This window comes from Pelobates fuscus, chromosome 6 (genome assembly GCF_036172605.1).
Source record: "Pelobates fuscus isolate aPelFus1 chromosome 6, aPelFus1.pri, whole genome shotgun sequence".
NCBI classification, from domain to species: Eukaryota; Metazoa; Chordata; class Amphibia; order Anura; family Pelobatidae; genus Pelobates; species Pelobates fuscus.
This window is the reverse complement of record NC_086322.1, coordinates 94,711,558-94,731,513: the sequence shown is the minus strand read 5'-3', so window position 1 is coordinate 94,731,513 and position 19,956 is coordinate 94,711,558. Positions and strand designations below refer to the sequence as shown.

Below are 19,956 nucleotides of genomic sequence, written 5' to 3'. Positions count from 1 at the left end.
TAACATGAGTATGATGTGTCTCCAAATCTGGAGAATATACCAGTATGTCATCAAGGTAGACTACGGCACAGACATGCAGTAGGTCTCTAAGGACATCGTTTATGAGATCCTGAAATACGGCAGGAGCATTACACAATCCAAAAGGTATGACTAGATACTCGTAATGCCCACTGCGTGTATTGAACGCCGTTTTCCATTCATCGTTCTCTTTGATACGAACAAGGTTATAAGCCCCCCCTGAGGTCTAGTTTTGTAAAATATTTAGAACCTTTGACACGATCAAACAACTCCGTAATGAGAGGGATCGGATAGGCATTTTTAATCGTTATATTGTTTAGTGCTCTGTAATCTATACACGGTCTCAAATCACCCTCCTTTTTCGCCACAAAAAAGAAACCAGCACCAGCCAGAGAGGAGGACCTTCTAATAAAACCTTTAGTTAAGGCCTCCCGTATGTACTCCTCCATGACCTGGTTCTCTTTCTCAGAAAGAGGGTAGACCTTACCCCTAGGAGGCATAGTACCCGGTAATAGGTTAATGGCACAGTCATACTCACGGTGTGGAGGTAACTTATCTGCCTCCCTTTTTTCGAAAACCAATGCAAGGTCTGCATATACAGAAGGGACAGAAACAGAAAGTGGTTTAGCTGTGGGCACGTTGAGTAAACAAACGGGACGTACCTGGGCCATACAGTCTCATTGACAAGATTCCCCCCAGGAGAGTATATCTAAACAACCCCAATCAAGTACAGGGTTGTGTTTAACTAACCAGGGAAAACCCAGAACGATGGAGGCAGTAGGAGAGTCAATTATTTGGAAGGTTAATCGTTCCTTGTGTAAAGCACCCACAGACATAACTATATCTTGGGTTTCATGGGTCACCAGAGGTTTCTCAAGTGGTCTACCATCTATGGCCTCAACGGCCAAGGGTGTGGCCTTTCGGATCAAAGTCAGGGCTGCGGTTTTGGCAAAGTTCTCATCCATAAGGTTGTCTGCCGCACCTGAATCGATCAAGGCTTTGGTTGTTATAGTGGTTTTATTGACCAAAAGAGAAACCGTAATAAACGGTCTGGAGATGGACACATGAGGGGACAAGGTCATAACACCCGAGGCCGACCCCTCTCTGGGCCTTAGGTGCTGTAGTTTCCCTGTAACTTAGGGCAGGTATTACAGTGGTGCCCCCTCTTACCACAATAAAGACATAACCCCTCCCTTCTACGATACGTTCTTTCAGCCTCAGTTAACCCTGTAGCACCCAATTGCATGGGTTCGGGGGATGATTGTCTAGGAGCGGGTAATGCTAGTAATGCAGTACTGGGTAGAGCAGGTAACACCCGTGTATCCAGCCGTCTTTGAGTACACCTCTCTCTAATACGGTTATCAATAAGGATTACATAGTCTATAACATCATCCAGAAGAACAGGCAGTTCCCTGGATGCTATTTCATCCAGTATGTAAGCGGCCAAACCCTCCTGAAAGGCTGTTACGAGGGCGTCATTATTCCAAACTACTTCAGCTGCTAGAGTGCGGAATTCGATAGTATAATCCGCTACAGATCTGTTACCCTGTCGAACCCTAAGCAGAGCTTTGCCAGCAGAGGCAACCCTACCGGGTTGATCAAACGTGCGTTTGAATGCTGACAAAAAATCTGCAAAGGACATAGGAGACATATTTTCCCACATGGGGTTTGCCCATGCTAAAGCTCTCCCAGACAGGTGGTTTATCAAAAAGGCAATTTTGGACCTGTCGGTGGGATAGGAACGTGGATTCATCACCAAATGGATGTCAATTTGATTGAGGAAACCACGACACAAAGCTGGGTCACCACTATAGCGCTGTGGCGGTGTCATATGGACTACATGAGCAGGAACGGGTACTGGAGTGGTAATGGGTTCGGGCACAGCAGCAACCGCCTCCTGGACGGCAGGCTGCAGGTGTGCAGTACGAGCCAGTATGGTCTGCAAAGCTTGAGCAAACTGATCCATACGGTGGTCCAAGCCATCCATTCTAGCCTCCTGATTAACTAGGAGCTGTGGTATGTCAGCAGGTTCCATTATGGCCCTGTTGTAATGTCACGATTCCGGGGAACCCAACACGCTAACACACACACAGACACACACACAGAAAGTGTGCAGTACCGGTCCTTAGAGTGGCCGGGCTAAGCACACACAGAATAGTCAGGAGATAAGCCGAGTAAGGGGAACCAGAAAACAGAATAACGAGAAACAAGCCGAGGTCAAAGGGTAGGAGAAAGTCACAAAGTCAGTATAACAAGCCAGAGAGTTCGTAACCAGAAAGCACACGTTCACAATCAATACTATGAAGCAAAGACCACAACAGGGCACAGAAAGACAGGAAAGGTAAGTATTTAAATCCTAGCCTGAATCCTGATTGGCTAACCACCAATCAGTATTAACAAACACACATGGGGGATATCTATACCCCCCACTGTGTTTGTTGCACTGTAGCTTTAACGCCGGGTCACGTGAGTGACCCCGGCGCTTAGATAATAGTGCCGGCTCCCAGCGTGCAGCGTTAGACATGCTGCCGCTGGGAGGAGGAGAGGAGGACGCGAGCGGCGTGTTATGAGAAGAGGACGCCGCTCGCTTATCGGTAAGGGGAGAGGGGACCGCGGGCGGCGACGGACCGAGGGTGAGTGCTGCGAGAGGATTGCAGCTTCCCCTCACTGCCGCCCGCGGAGCCCTGACAGATACCTTCAGAGTTGTTTTTGAACACCCTCAAAAATTGTGAGATGGGTAAAGACTGTTTCAGAGCATTGGGGTGGAAACTATTTGCATGTAAAAGGGTATTACGGTTCGATGGTTTTCTATAAAGTCTGTATCCTATGTTCTGATTGTTCCGATACACTTCAACATCCAAAAACTGAATCTTCTCTGTGTTATATGTAAGACTTAATTTGATGGGTGAATCCAAATTGTTTAATCCTTTTATCATGTTCTCCAACTCTACTGCTGTGCCTTTCCACAAAATAAAGATGTCGTCCACAAATCTATGATACTGAATCAGCTTCTCGCTGTATTTCGATAGTATGTACATGTTTTCAAATGCAAACATGAAACTATTAGCATAGGTTGGAGCTATTGCTGATCCCATCGCTGTACCAGCCTCTTGAATGTAAAAAAAGTTTTCAAAACGAAAATAATTGTTAGACAAGGTTAATTGTAAACCTTCCAGCAGAAATTCAATGGGGGGGTTCCTTCATAAATTTCTGATTGCATCAGTAAATGCGGCATTGCTTCTATACCCATCTTGTGTGGTATAACGGTGTATAGATTTTTAACATCTGCTGTGGCAAAAATATACTGAGAATCCAATGCCTTACAATTTTTTATTTTGTTTAGAAAATCTTGAGTATCTCTCAAGCATGTGTGTATACGTGCCACTGTAGGTTTGCAATGGAAATCTACAAATTTGGCTACTGGTTCCAGTACCCCACCCCGAGCAGATACTATCGGTCTGCCGGGTGGATTTTGTGGATCTTTGTGTACCTTTGGTAAGGTGTATAGGATCGGAATTTTCGGATGTATATTCAATAAGAATTCTGCCGTGTTATGGTCTAGCCACTTAGCTGCAACCCCTAACTTGATCCAGTTTTGCATTTTATTAATAATCTTGTTCGTGGGGTCAAAAGATAGTTTTTTGTATGTCTTAGTGTCAGACAATTGTGTCAAAATGTATTTTCTGTAATCAGTATAATCCTGTAGGACGATGACTCCCCCTTTATCTGCTGAACGAATAACTAATTTATCATCTTTACTGAGATCCTTAAGGGTGCTTCTTTCTGCCCGTGTCAAATTATCTGGTCTTTTTAACTTTTTAGAAAGTATCTTATCCATATCTGTTGTCAGGGTAGTAGAGAAGGTTTTAATTGCATGATGCACATTCTTAGGTTCCCATGTGCTTTTCAGTTTAAATTGAGATGGAGCTCTTGGTGTCAATATATCTTGTGAAGCTTGTATGTTCATAATTCTGTTGATCTTGAATAATTCAATGTCGATCTTAAAATGATCTGGTTTGGCAGTAGGTACGAATGAGAGTCCTTTGGACAGCACTTTAATATGATCACTAGTTAAGATCTTAGATGAAAGATTAAAAATAGGGTTTATTTCCTCTTGATCGGTGGTTTGGATCTTGTATTTATAAATCTTATTCGTTTGTCCTCTTCTAATTGGTCTCCATCTTTTGAACCTCTCCTTGGGCGTGTAAATTTGCCAGGGGGATCATTTGTATGCTGATCCATCTCTAAAAAAGTAGAAGAGTGGGATTGGTGAACTGATCTCGTAGAGGACCTTGACTAGGTTCAGCCCTAGTGTCTGTTTCAGATGTAGATTCTGCAGAGCTTGTTTCAATAGACATAAACTGTGGTCTGCGTACCCGTTGTCTATTCCTTTGAAAAGTTGGTTTTCGCCTTTCTCCACTAATCCAATGATACACCTGGAGGTGTGTATAATCAAAATTTACTTTTTCTACTTTCTGTTTTTTTAACCTAATGAGATCATTCTTATATCTCATTATTTCATCTTGGAATTTTATCATATGTTGAGTGGACGTTGTTGCATTCAAAGTAGTTACGTGTGACATTTCAAATTTATTAATTGATTCCTTGGTGAAAACTAATTCATTTTTGACCTCCTCAACCACAATTATCATCCAATCAAGCGAGCATTTGTTTGCGATTCCTATCCATTTTTTTCAAAATTCTGGGTTTTGCCTCCCAATGGTGGCTGAATTTCTTACCCTGAATCCTCTAGGAATCCTTTTCGCTCGATAATAATCGAAAATAAAAATTCTGTGTAAATCCAGGTCCACTTCTCGTCTTGTGAGTTTCATAAGGTCATTATACAGATCTTTTATGGAATCAGTGTGAGCCAAATCAGCAGTGGTATTTGGCCACAAAATACTTTCTGCCTCTTGTGCTGAAATTTTCACTGTTTCAGCTGTGTCCGTTAGGGCTCCTGCCCTCAAAAGAAAATCAACCATGGTAAGTGTAACGGACCGTTTTGCTCAAAAGGAGATAAAAATTGTTTAGACGATAATCCCCTTTTTCCTAGACCAGCAGCTACTGCAAGCACCAATCTCCCGAACTGCAATCTGTACGAATCTTCCAACACCCGAACTGGAAACACACGAACCCTGGAATAGCTGAACAGGAAAAGCATACAATCCGCTTACACTCCTGGCAGTCAGCATACAATCCAATTCCCCCAATAACGAGACGACACTTCGTTTTGAGGGTCAAGCAGAATCTGTTTTACTGAGGGCTACGTGCCCAGTATTTATGCAGGTCTCCCACCTGGTGAACACTCCCCTAAGGGACCAAATGGAAGACTGAAACAGCAGACAGACATGTATCACTTTAGTACATACAGCCACAATACTTTCCCACAATGCATCCTGGTTTCCTCCTCTCTGTCCTGGAGATAATTAATGAAGTAATTCAATTATCTCCCAGGACAAAGGCAAGACTCCATTATACACGTGGTGACACAGAAACAGACTATCACTTTAAAATACATAAAGACACATTTTATACATACAAAACAGACATGTAACATATCCCCAGATAGATCAGGTCTGGGTGCACATTATTAGGTGAATGGCACCCAGACCACCCGAATACAGTTTAAGTGCAATGGAGCTAAAGTCTTTAATTATACAAACAGGCTCCATGGCATTGCTATCTGGGTTAAAACATTCACATAAAATATAAAATACCGAATTTCCCTGCATTCACCAAATCCATACGAATTAGAACCAGGGGCTGGAGGTTCAGTGGTGCCTGCACGTAAAAGTGTCTGATTTTGGTGCATAAAAGCAGGGCAGAAAAGCGCTGGCTGCCCGGGGAGCTCCAGAACACAGCCACCTAGCGGCCGCTAAGTGTAACAGCGGCCACCCAGTAACAAGCAATTAAGCTGCGGTTAACCGCAGCTTCAGGGAGGTAAATTGGAGGCACACTCCAGCTTCTGGGTGGCCCATTAACAACGCCGGCCGGCTTCCCACGGCTCTGGGGAGGTTGGTAAACGGCTGTTTGTTCGGTAGATGGAATCTACCGAACTGCTGTGCATAAAGGGAGAAATAAATCCTTCTGCACAGCAAAATTAACCCTTTAGCTGCCGGTCCATAATCTAAAGGCAGCAGGCGAGCAACCAGGCTTCTCCAGTTCACAGTGGCGAAGTTGGTATCGCCACAGTAAGACTTGATAATGTGGGTTGCACTCTATTTGAGTGCACATTTAACATACAAACTCAAAATTGGAGGTGCTTCACACACCATACATAGAAAAATCCAAAATGTTATATACTTTTATATATATACATAATATATATATTGTAGCGGACTGGACCCTGCACCAGAGTCTGCCCCAGTTGCCTGGAGGGGACTGCTTGCTCGCCTCCTACCTGCTGACTATGGCCCCTTGTAAACTTGTACTTTTGGAATGCAATAGTTGGGCATGTTGAATTGTATTATGCTGCTACTGGCCCTTTAAGAACCATCTGGGGACATACTGTGGAGTTACTGGGTGGCCACCATTTCATGTATCAGAGGCACATGGTGAGAACAATGGATGGAGCACATGGTGAGAACAATGGATGGCAGCCATTTTAACTCACAGACACTGTTGTGACTTTTCTACACGGTGCCATCTCGCCGGTATTTGGTGCACAAAGACTTCATGCAGTAGTTTTAAACTATACAACAGGGGACACATGATACAGTAATTATTTTTTATATAATCTGTATATGTTCTGTGGAATCTGCATTAAACTGTATCTTCCAAACTACTGAACGGATCTGGGTGAATTTTGGATATGTGGTTCACCCAGATCCCCCGGTTCTGAGGATATTTATATGGAGTTATTGCATGTCTTGGGGTCCCTGTGTTGTGTTTTATAAAACTGTATTCCTCTGCCTGTGATAATGAGATTACCCATTGTGTTCAGTAATCATATTACAGGCAGAGGGGAGGATTTTGTGTGGGAGTGTCTGTGTGTATTGTACGGATTGATTGGTTGTTTTGTAAAACCCTGTGGGCTGTACTATGTTTGTGGATTGGGAATAAAAGAGACTGTATGTGCCAGTACAGTTAGTTCCTGTTTAACCCTCAAAGTGAAGTGTCGTCTCATTATTGGGGGAGGATTTATTGTATGCTGTTTCAGTTTGACTGTTAGGATTGAAAAGCTATTCATATGGTTCCTATTCAACTGTCTACAGCATTCCTATGCTTGAGAGGATTTATATGCCTCTCTGATTCGGTGATTGTTTTTGTCTGCCAGAGTGCTTGGAGTCCTCAGGAAACGCTAGGAGCATCCTTTAACGGAGGTACCCAGTCGGGGTGCCAGGCGATCCGTTACATATATATACACTTTTATATATATATATATATATATATATATATATATATATATATATATATATATATATATATATATATAAATTCTAGGTATATATTTATGTAATATTTTTACATTATTAAGTAATTTTATTAATTACGGTTTGAGGGACCTGCCTGACAACCCAAGCAGATAGTCCACAGAATTTGGTTTGCAGGCCCTATATTTAACCCTATAACTTCCAATACACCATAAAACCTGTACATGGGGGGTACTGCTTTACTCAAGAGACTTCGCTGAACACAAATATTGGTGTTTTCAAAAGTTACAGAGTCGAATATAAGGCTTGCATTTCAGTCTTTTCACATTGAAATTTGCCAGATTGGTTATGTTGCCTTTGAGGTCGTATGGTAGCCCAGGAATGAGAATTATGGGGCATGTACAATCTTTTTTAGTAGCCACTTAGTCACAAACACTGGCCAAAATTAGCGTTAAAATTCATTTTGTGCAATTTTTGCACACAAACAAATATGAACACTAACTTTGGCCAGTGTTTGTGACTAAGTGGCTACTAAAAAAGACTGTACATACCACATTTGTAATACCTTGGGTTGCCTACTTTTGCAAATGGTATGCCATCATGGTGGTAATTGTGGCGGAACCAACCTCGCCCCTGGCCACTGGAGGAGCCTGGTTGCCCGCCTCCTGCCACTGGACTATGGCCTCATGTTTAACACTGTTCTTTTTCCCTGCAGAAAGGCTGGTTTGTGCCTTTCTGCGGACTGTTAAAGCCATGCTACCCCAGGTAGCTATGCCATGGAGCCCAGCCGTATATACTGAAAGACTGTATGAAAGACTTTGGCTCCATGGCGATTGAACTGTATGTATGTGATCTGAGCGCCATCCGGTAATAATGTGCGCTCAGATCTAAGCTATCTGGGGATAGGTAGAATGTGTATGTTCTATGTGATAAATGTCCTTTGTCTGCCATGTGGTTAATGGAGTTTTGCCTCTGTCCTTGGAGATAATTGGATTACTTCCCAATTATCTCCAGGACAGAGAGGAGGGATTGTGATGCATTGTGGGATTGTAAGCTTGTGATTGGTCAATGTCCAATATGTTTCCCAGTTTTCCATCTGGTCCCCTAGGGGAGTGTCCACCACGTGGGAGGCCTGCATTAAAAGCCGGACAGGTAGCCCCAGTAAATCGGTTCTGCTTGACCCTCAAATGAAGTGTCGTCTCATTCTTGGGGGGAATTGGATTGTATGCTGTTACAGTGTGACTGCCAGGAGTGTAAACTGTTCATATGGTTTTTCCTGTTCGGCTATTTACAGCATTCGTGTGTTTCCTGTTCGGGAGTTTGGAGCATTACCCTGGTTCCAGTTTGGGAGATTGGTGAATTCATGTGTTTGCAGTTCGGGAGATTGGTGATTGCAGTAGCTGTCTGTGCATCTGTTTTTTTTATACCTCTTGTGTGCAAAACGGTCCTTTACAGTAATTCTCATTCCTGGGCTACCATTTGATCTCAAAGAACATAACCAGTCTGGCAAATTTCAATATGTATAAACTGAAAAATGTAACATGCAACTTTTGACCCTATAACTTTCCAAAACATCATAAAACCTATACATAGGGATAGTGTTTTACTCGTGAGACATTACTGAATACAAATATGTGTACTTTATTGCAGTAAAATCTAGCAGTCCTGGTGTGGACATTCATTCCAGGCTGACCTTACATAGTTACATAGTTACATAGCTGAAAAGAGACTTGCGTCCATCAAGTTCAGCCTTCCTCACACCTGTTTTTTGCTGTTGATCCAAAAGGCAAAAAAAAAAACCCAGTTTGAAGCACAATTTTGCAACAAGCTAGGACAAAAAATTCCTTCTTGACCCCAGAATGGCAGTCAGATTTATCCTTGAATCAAGCACATATTACCCTACATTGAAAGATTATATCCTTGAATATTCTGTCTTTGCAAGTATGCATCTAGTAGCTGTTTGAACATCTGTATGGACTCTGATAAAACCACTTCTTCAGGCATAGAATTCCACATCCTGATTGTTCTTACAGTAAAAAAACCTTTCCTTTGCCTTAGACGAAATCTTCTTTCTTCCAGTCTAAACGCATGGCCTCGTGTCCTATGTAAAGTCCGGTTTGTGAATAGATTTCCACACAATGGTTTGTATTGGCCCCGAATATATTTGTATAATGTTATCATATCCCCTCTCAGGCGACGTTTTTCTAAACTAAATAGGTTTAAATTTGTTAACCTTTCTTCATAGCTGATATGTTCCATTCCTTTTATTAATTTTGTAGCCCGCCTCTGCACTTTTTCTAGTGCCATGATATCCTTCTTTAGAACAGGTGCCCAAAATTGCACAGCATATTCAATATGTGGTCTCACCAGTGATTTATAGAGAGGCAAAATGATATTCTCGTCCCGAGAATGAATGCCCTTTTTCATGCATGACAATACCTTACTGGCCTTGGCCACTGCTGATTGACATTGCACATTGTTGCATAGTTTGTTGTCTATAACAATTCCCAAGTCCTTTTTCGTGTGTTGTTATCCCTAATTCACTTCCATTAAGGGTATACGTTGCTTGTGTATTCTTTACGCGAAGTGCATAACTTTGCATTTTTCAACATTAAATTTCATCTGCCATTTGAGTGCCCAGTCCTCCAGTCTATCTAAATCCTTCTGCAGCAAAGTAATATCTTGCTCACATTGTATTATTGACCTGCCAATAATTCAGGTGGACAACCCTTTTCCTGGGTGGATCTGCCCCTTTGAGCAAAGTCACTGACATGATTTTGCCCCACTTTTACTCCCATTGGCATTTCTAAATGAGGGATGCCAAAGCTGGGAGGTATAGAGCTTGTCATAATACATTGTACACTGCAGAATTTGTTGGCGCTTTATAAATAATAACAATAACAATAATAATAATAATAATAAAACAATAATAACATGTAGTCATGTCCCCATGCATTAGATATAAACCAGGCGTCTCCAAACCTGTCCTGATAATATGCAATCAGATCTCCTATATTGGTATAACCCTGCAAACCGATTCGGATAATGAACAGGCTCCTTGAAATAGATACAAACCAGTCAGTATCTAAGCTTGTCCTGATCACGTGCAGCCAGAACACCTGCATTATATTTAAACCCAGCACTGTCTGTGCCTTTTCTAAAAAAAATGTGTAGCCAAATCACCTACATTAGTTAATAACCAAGCACTGTATGAGCTTGATAATTCTGAAAATGTCCAGCCAGATCCCCCACATTAGCTTTAAACCCAGCTCTATCTGAGCCAGTCTTTAAAATGTGCAGACAAATCTTCTACAAAGACCTTAGTCTGTCATTCTGCCATTCAAGCTATTGCCAGCATTTTTTTAACCTATGTCTGAGATAACAGATCAGCCAATCTGATGCAATTCCTTATAACTACAGATAAAACATTTGTTTAGAATTTGCATTCATCTTACATTTCCAATTCAATTACTTGTATCTTAATTGATATTCCTTAAATGAAGTGCTATTTGAACCAGTGAAATTCCAGAAGAATAAATAAAACCATGTAAAGCCATAAGCTTTACATAGCAATAGGCTGAAGAGCTTTCTGTCTAAGACAGTTAACTGGTTTAGCTTTTCATTCTATGCACAGTGCTGACCAGAGAGGGCGCCAAAATCATAGTTCAGCTAATACACTGAGAGTCCTTAGGCTGGTCCTGGACTCCTGGCACTTGGTGTTCCCCATCATTTGCCTTATTCTATGACTTATTCTTGCTGCCAACGTGTTAATTGCTCATATCTACAGGGAATTTCTCCAGTTGACTAGTATTTGAGACATGATTTTCTGAAGAATATTAAAAATAATAATAAACATCTCTCTCTCTCTCTCTCTCTCTCTCTCATTGATCTTTATGAAAGCAACAGTTAATATCGTATCATCATAATATAAGTGCAGCTAACCAAGCATAAGTAGAATATGTTCATCAGTTACAAAGAATGAAATGTGGAATAAACCCCAAATAATGTCCTGCATCTATTTATTTATTTTTACAAGAACATTGCATCTTTGAAATATCTTTGAAACAGAGTTAGTATAATCTTGGTTCTGATAACGTTACGTTTTCTTTCTTTCTGACCACAGGTAAGATTATGGTATATTGTATTCTGTATCTAATTCTATAAGCAACTATCCTCTGATATTGGTTAGAACTCAGTATAAATCTCTTGGGAAATAAATAGCTGATGCAGACATGCCTGTACAATTATTACTGTAAATTAATCAATTTAACTGATCATATTCTATACAAAGAAAAATCCCCTGCCTCTCTGTACAGCTGAGCTTTCTTTGCATATTTAACAAGAAGGCTGTTGCTCATAAATCAGGATTTCTAGCAGCTAGAACTGGTTAATCTAGGAGGCTGCTAGACTTGCAAATAAGCCTATAGTTTAAATCATTTGAAAAATAAGGCTTGCAATGCATTGGTTAATCAGGAAATATCAAGGTAGCAGTACATATCTCTGGAGAAACAGTGCTGCATCTGCCAAGTTGCAGAAATGCACAGATCCAGAAATCCTTGCAAGCTAGTATGGATGTGAAAAAAGGTAGAGGGAGGCACTAGGACCTGGGAGCCATGGGAAAGGAAGCATTGGTTTTGACACAGAAGAGAAATCCCTTCAGTGCTGGCCCAGAGAACAGAATAGTGAAGTCAGTCATCTGATGCTGAAGGACAGTAAAACAGGAAAGCAAGAGAGAGAGAGAAATAGCTTCCTCTTCAGAAGAATCCACCTTGCATTCTCCACTCTCAACTCTTCTCTCAGAATAACCTTCAAAAAAAGGGACCCTCCCCTTGGAGACTTTATTATTTGTGCATTTGGTGGCAAGGAAAGCTTAAAGGGACAGCTTTGTGTGATCAAAGGCAGCACTTGTGTATATGTGTTGAGGAAGGGGGTGAGAGATTGGACTGCTAACCCCCCCTCCACCCCCTCCAGTGCAATGTATCAGCGCTAATGTTTTGCTCACATAGAACGCCAATGTAGCTAGGAGAGAGTAACAATGACCAAGGAATGGATACACTTACATCCCCTGCTCTTCACTTTGAAATTATTTGTGTAAAATTTGCCGCATGATGCTGTCCAGGGAAGCAGATTTTTTTTCTTTAGGATGCAGCAAGTTCTCTGATTTGTAGCGAATTCCAGAAAGGATATAAATAGTAATTGAGTGCAGACCATCGCTATTTCAGAGCGATCACAGGGAGGGGTGGTCTCCCTGACCGACCAGGATTACCTGTCGCTTAATATTCTCTGCAAGTGAGGAGAGTGAATTGTCTTTTACATTTGTAAACATTTTCATGCCTCTTAAACCACCTCGGATAATGAGCCTGTCAAAGACTGCCTGGGTTTGGAAGAAAAGGCTGACTTTAGACTAGGAGCCGGGAGTCTAGATCTTACAACTTCCACATCACTTTCCCACTACATGGACACGATACTGGGGTGGGCGCCGAGGACAAGCAGGTAGGATCTGCTGATGCTGTACACTTTTTGCTGGTCATGCTGGGATAATGTAGTTGTGGTGGATGCCTGACGCTGGTATCCCTGTGCTAAAGGATTATTAGCCAATAAAGTGTAATTTATGGAAAGGAGCCTCATGTCACAAGTTTATCTTGCACCCCCAAAATGCCTTTATCTAAACACCATCATTTCATCATGTTCTCCATAGAATTATTAAACTTGGTCTTTGAAAAAAACAAAAAAAATAAAAAAACTGAATGTTCTTTTTCTGCAGCGTAGAATTGGCAGTATGAGTGAATAACTGATCAGAACAGCCAGCAGAGCCCACAGAGCCCACAAGCACTGTCTGGTCCGGATTAAATTGCATTTGGAATAAATGTGTAGAACTGTTATTATACCTTTCATAAACTGTTCTCACACCATGCATTACTACTTTGAACAGCACTTATATATATATATATATATATATATATATATATATATATATGGCAAAGGCTTGTTCTATCATAGTGTTACATAATTATATAAATTGATGTTCATTCATTGTAAAAAAACAGTGATAGTGAAACTACAGCATGTGTTGCTTGCCATAGTGGCATTTATGAGGTTAACTGAGCCACTTGGTTAATGCCATTTAATGGAGTGTTGCTTCAGTTTAATTTGTGATAAGGAGGGTAGTAACAGTGAGCTGGGTGATGCTAAACATTAATGAGAACCTATGATAGAAGGACAGAGACACAAGTGAATAGGTGATGCAGAAATTACACAGAACTGGGGAACACAGAATAATATTTGGATATGTGTCCTGTAATCATTCTGGAAATTAACGTTTTCTATATAATATGTGAGTTTAGGTGGCTGTAGTACTTTCAATATTTGTATATACCACAGGTGGCAGTAATATTCATTAATAATCTTTGGCAAGCTCAGTAAGGCTGAGGTAGTCATTGACTTGTTGCATTCTGTTCACATCAGTCAAATGTAACTTCCAGTTCATGAAGAGTACAGTATGGTTAAAACTTAGGTGCATGCCTATTCTTCTAAAAAAAAAAATATATGCTCCATACATGTTGCAGACCACATGGGTCTTGAATGTTGTTTGAGCCAATTCTGATAATGTTTATAGATCCAGTGGATACATTGTACAAGTAGTGAATATACAGAGGTCTAAAGAAACCAGTTATATAAAACTGACATATACACCAAAACCTAGCCTGAGGTTTGTACCCTGTGAAACTCTCAACATAATTTGTGTTATTTCTATTTCCAACATATGTGGTTGTATTCCATATAGTTTCCAGATAAGTATGTCAATTTCTTATATGTCTGACATTGCTCTCATGTAACTGTATTATAGTGCACATATACCATACACTTTGTGTTGCTATCAATGCCAATTTTTTTTATTAATCATCTTTCAAGTGACTTTAGTTTCATCATAAAGGTGTGTGGTAGAGGAGAGCTTTTAAAAGGTTGGGAAAAGTTTCTTGTCATTAGCGATCATATTTATGCAATTAATCAATTAATATAGCACTTATTTATTACTGACATAATTTTGTGGTTCATGGTGAAAGTGTGCTGTCAATGGCAGAAGAGCTGAGTCCATGGGTTACACCTGCTTATGAAATAAAGTAGGTGGTCCTTGCATACCCATTCATAAATGATGGGATATTCCATTAAAGCCTAGTTGGGGTAATCGTGCACGTGTTCATGATGAAAAATTGTGTATTTGCATCATCAGTAGTGATTGGCTCCATAAAATTCAATTCAATTAACAAAACGAGTGGTAAACAAGAACACTCCAATTTTATATATGTCTATAGAAAAGATACTTACATAATTATTTTGTAGTTTTTTTATTTTCATTGATTACACTGGAATTTAAAAAATTGCACTTACGTAGCTCTAAAGGACAGCATGATTTATAGAAAAAAAAAATTAAAAGGTGAAAAAACATAATCTAGCATGTAACCAATTTGCACTGCTTTATCGTCACATATGTTAGATGCTTGGTACTTATTTTCATTAGAAGTTCTGCGACTGAATAACTCCCTTCTAACACACATGCACAAATACTTCTATAATTGAAGACATTAATACAGTTTCCCTCTGGGTATGCGTTAAAGTGAAAATTGATTGGTGCCACACTACCCAACCATGATGTTCTTCAGCAAATCAGCCATAAAATGCAAATATTTCTATTCGCTATTGTGAAGCCACTTCAATCTGATTTTACATTCAATATCATATTAAAAACAATCTGGTGCATATTTTACTCAATTTTCTTTCTGTATACTGTATATACTCGAGTATAAGACGAGTTTTACAGCACATTTTTTGTGCTGAAAAACCCCAACTCGTCTTATACTCGAGTCAGTCTGTATTATGGCAATTTACATTGCCATAATACAGACAGGGGGCTGGCAGCGAGCGCTTACCTCTCCTGCAGCTCCTGTCAGCTCCCTTCTCCTCTGCGCTGGTCCGTTCAGCACCTCTGTCAGCTCCCAGTGTATGTCTCGCGAGAGCCATGGGGTCATAGTGTGGCTCTCGTGAGACTTACACTGTGAGCTGACAGGGGAGCTGACCGGACCGGCGCGGAGGAGAAGGGAGCTGACAGGAGCTGCAGGAGAGGTAAGTGCTCCCTGCCAGCCCACTTCTTCCCCCCACTGAACTACCAATGCCACTGGACCACCAGGGAGTGAGAGCCCCCTCCCTGGCCAGCTAGGAAGCAGGGAGGGGGGACGAAAAATTTAATATATATAAATAATAATAATAATAATAAAATAATAAAAAATAATAATAATAATAATACAAAAAATATTAATGAAACAAAAAAGCAATATTAAAATAATAATTAAAAAATAACCCCCCACCAAGGCTCTGCATCACACTCTGCATCACACACACACTGCATTCATACACACACACTGCATTCATACACACACACTGCACTTATACACACACACTGCACTCATACACACACACTGCACTCATACACACACACACTGCATTCATACACACACACTGCATTCATACACACTGCACTCATACACACACACTGCACTTATACACACACACTGCACTTATACACACACACTGCACTTATACACACGCACTGCACTTATACACACACACACTGCACTCATATACACACACTGCATTCTCATACACACACACACTGCATTCTCATACACACACACTGCATTCTCATACACACACTGCATTTATTATATACACACACTGTAAATAAATATTCAATTAATATAATTTTTTTAGGATCAAATTTTATTTAGAAATTTACCAGTAGCTACTGCATTTCCCACCCTAGTCTTATACTCGAGTCAATACGTTTTCCGAGTTTTTTGGGGTAAAATTAGGGGCCTCGGCTTATATTTGGGTCAGCTTATACTCGAGTATATACGGTATTATGAATATTTAAAATATTTTCTTGGTGCAAAATTTATTTAACAAAATGAATGACTTTCTTTGCGATTTCTATTTATTGTTGCACATGCCGTGTTACATTGGCATGGCATTTTTTTCCTGATTGAAATATATATATATATATATATATATATATATATATTTATATATATATATATATATATATATATATATAGGATACAAAATTACCGGCACTCAAGGATTGAAAGTTGCTTAAATCTTCATTTATTTCGAAGGGAACAGAATCGACGTTTCAGCTCCTCACAGGAGCTTTCATCAGGACACAGAAATATTTAAACACTAAAAAACACTCTTATATAGGACCAACAATTATTACTAATGGGTACTCACCATCAGGTGCACTGCATTTGTGTTCGCCGCCGGAACTGCTGAGACCGCCTTCACAGACAACCATACTTCCGGGTTTACGGTCATGTGACCCCCTAGGACATGTCAATTGGTCAGGCTGCTGTACGTTACTGGGGCAACACCAATACACAATGTCAGGTGGTTGCTCCCAAAGTACCGGAGCTAGCAAGGACCAAATTTCTCTATGACACTTAGTGTTGTCATGGCAGCCTAAACGCATTTCCGGCGGACGTGCAAAAACGCTGAAAAATTGCACAGACCTACCAAACACCTAATATGCTTATAGTCTTATATATATAGGAATATGTATCAAAATTATGTTACATGGTGGAGAGTGCGTACAAACTTATAAACCAACAGACATAAACTTGTGTATAAATGTCAAAAAAATGTGTCTTGTATATAGTGATGAGGACTACTAAAATGTGAATGATATGTATGTAAAGAGTAGTTCTTGCTACTGAATAATTATCCTAGGACTAAATTGTGAAAAATAGCATGTGTAGTGCTGCTGAAACTGTTAAATAGGAGTAATATATGTATAAAAAATAAGTATTACTGCTAAATGCTTAGCAGTAATACTTATTTTTTATACATATATTACTCCTATTTAACAGTTTCAGCAGCACTACACATGCTATTTTTCACAATTTAGTCCTAGGATAATTATTCAGTAGCAAGAACTACTCTTTACATACATATCATTCACATTTTAGTAGTCCTCATCACTATATACAAGACACATTTTTTTGACATTTATACACAAGTTTATGTCTGTTGGTTTATAAGTTTGTACGCACTCTCCACCATGTAACATAATTTTGATACATATTCCTATATATATAAGACTATAAGCATATTAGGTGTTTGGTAGGTCTGTGCAATTTTTCAGCGTTTTTGCACGTCCGCCGGAAATGCGTTTAGGCTGCCATGACAACACTAAGTGTCATAGAGAAATTTGGTCCTTGCTAGCTCCGGTACTTTGGGAGCAACCACCTGACATTGTGTATTGGTGTTGCCCCAGTAACGTACAGCAGCCTGACCAATTGACATGTCCTAGGGGGTCACATGACCGTAAACCCGGAAGTATGGTTGTCTGTGAAGGCGGTCTCAGCAGTTCCGGCGGCGAACACAAATGCAGTGCACCTGATGGTGAGTACCCATTAGTAATAATTGTTGGTCCTATATAAGAGTGTTTTTTAGTGTTTAAATATTTCTGTGTCCTGATGAAAGCTCCTGTGAGGAGCTGAAACGTCGATTCTGTTCCCTTCGAAATAAATGAAGATTTAAGCAACTTTCAATCCTTGAGTGCCGGTAATTTTGTATCCTGTATTGTTTTGCCACCAGAGCACCAGGTAAAAAATTTTCTTTTATTGAAGTTGGAGTGCAGGGGTTCGCTGGATTTTGTATATATATATATATATATATATACTTTTCTGGTCAATATCATGTCTAGTTTTTTCTACCATGAAAGTTTTAACAGGTGCTTTACACTCCAAGTGCCCTAATACCTCATGCAATGCAGTCAGCTATTCTTCAAATGCTCTTTGGTTGCCATTACAAATTTTGGGGCCTAATACAAGCTGAAGCATTTCCTGTTCTAATAATATCTTTCAGGGTTATTCACTAAGTCAGAATTGTCAGGAATTCCAAATGAATTTCAAAATTTAGAAGAAAAAAAATTGCTAAACCAGAAGCATAGCTAAACTTGATAATGTCTCCAGATGATCTAGTTCATGCTTAAATTTGAAATTCACATTGAATTCGCTTTGAATTCCTCACAATCCACACGATAATATCTAAACCTGTTTATCTTTTCAACACATGGAGCAAAATCAAGCTAGTGATGTCATTATGGGATGCGTACATATGGTGAATAATAGCGTAGATATGGACATTAGAGACATTCATCTAATCTCAAACTAAGGGAAATATGTATTTCAGAATAACATGTATCAAGTATAGTTTTCGGCACCCTTCAAACGTAATTTACAAAACAAAAGAATCATTTGGAGAAGATTTTTGGCAATAGCATATCTAACATTTACACATATAACTTGACATTGCCCCAGTAGTCTAACTTGAAACATAAAGGAGGCACTTATGAAATATAGTGACATGTGTTTTTGTAGAATAGATATTTGAGAAAATCTCTATCACACAGTTATCAAAATGGCACTTTATCTTCAACCACAGATGAGGAAAATAACACATACTTTTTATTTAAGTAAGAAAAAAATGCCTATTCATTCAAAATTATCCAAGTAGTTCTAACTTTGGAACCAAAAGTGAAATGACATTCTTAGTATTTAGAAGAATGCATACCTCTACTGCTCTTCCAACAAAAGAGCTAATTCCCTTTAATCAATCTTCATTTGGAAAATAAACACATTCTTACTGTACTGCAATGGTAAAAAGGAGTCTTAATTCCTTCCCTAACAAGATTTCTCCTCACATAGATGATGAGAAAAGGCTGGCCTTTGAGTTTTTTCACAGGAAAAATACATAGATTCATTGGAGATTGGGATCAAATTAATTCAGAATCAAAGGATAATATAAATTATTTGATATAAATCTAATAACTGATCTTTACTTTTCATCTTATTGAACCCTCCATAACATAGCTGATCTGACAATATATAAATCTATTGAGAACACCGTTTTTGGGGATTATAAGAGATTTTTGAAAATTGGCTTTGATTCAACTTCTCTAAATAACAGCCTTTTATAGAGGCCCAACAATCGCTGAACCAATAGCTTACCATGATTTTAATTTCTCAAATAATCTATAAATAGTTCATAATTGTCATAAGTATAATAATGTTCATAAATGTTCTATGCCAAACTTTACATTTATAAAATCACATGATAAAATGATACATTTTAAACATAACATTATAAAAATGAGGGTATGAATTGTGCTGTAATTCAATGTGTACATATGAATAACCTGTTAATCAGTGATAAATACAGCATCACATCACTTTGCATAATATTAGCATAATCAGATTGTAAAAAACAATTGGAAAATATGATTTGGCCAAAGTTACTAATGCATTTTGGATCTGTAGAATTATTAGTTTTATTTTTTTTATTGTAACCCTAACAGTATTTTGGTTTACATTCTCATTTGGCGGGGGCGGAGCCAACAGCCGACTGAAGCAGACGTGCATCAACAGAGCTCCGCAGCTAAAACCTTGTAAATCGCTAATTAACGGACCGAAACTCAATAATCTTGAAGATAAATTAGATTAACTTAAGA

At 39.4% G+C, this 19,956-nt stretch overlaps 1 protein-coding gene across 1 annotated transcript in view; it reads left to right on the top strand.

Moving 5' to 3' along the window:
* The first annotated feature begins 12,124 nt into the window (after positions 1–12,124).
* Positions 12,125–19,956, top strand: part of SGCZ (sarcoglycan zeta) — a 1,031,148-nt gene continuing 1,023,316 nt past the window's right edge. Inside the window, exon 1 of the mRNA XM_063458048.1 lies at positions 12,125–12,884. The gene's annotated coding sequence lies outside the window, so the exon portion shown is untranslated. The remainder of the gene's footprint in view (positions 12,885–19,956) is intronic.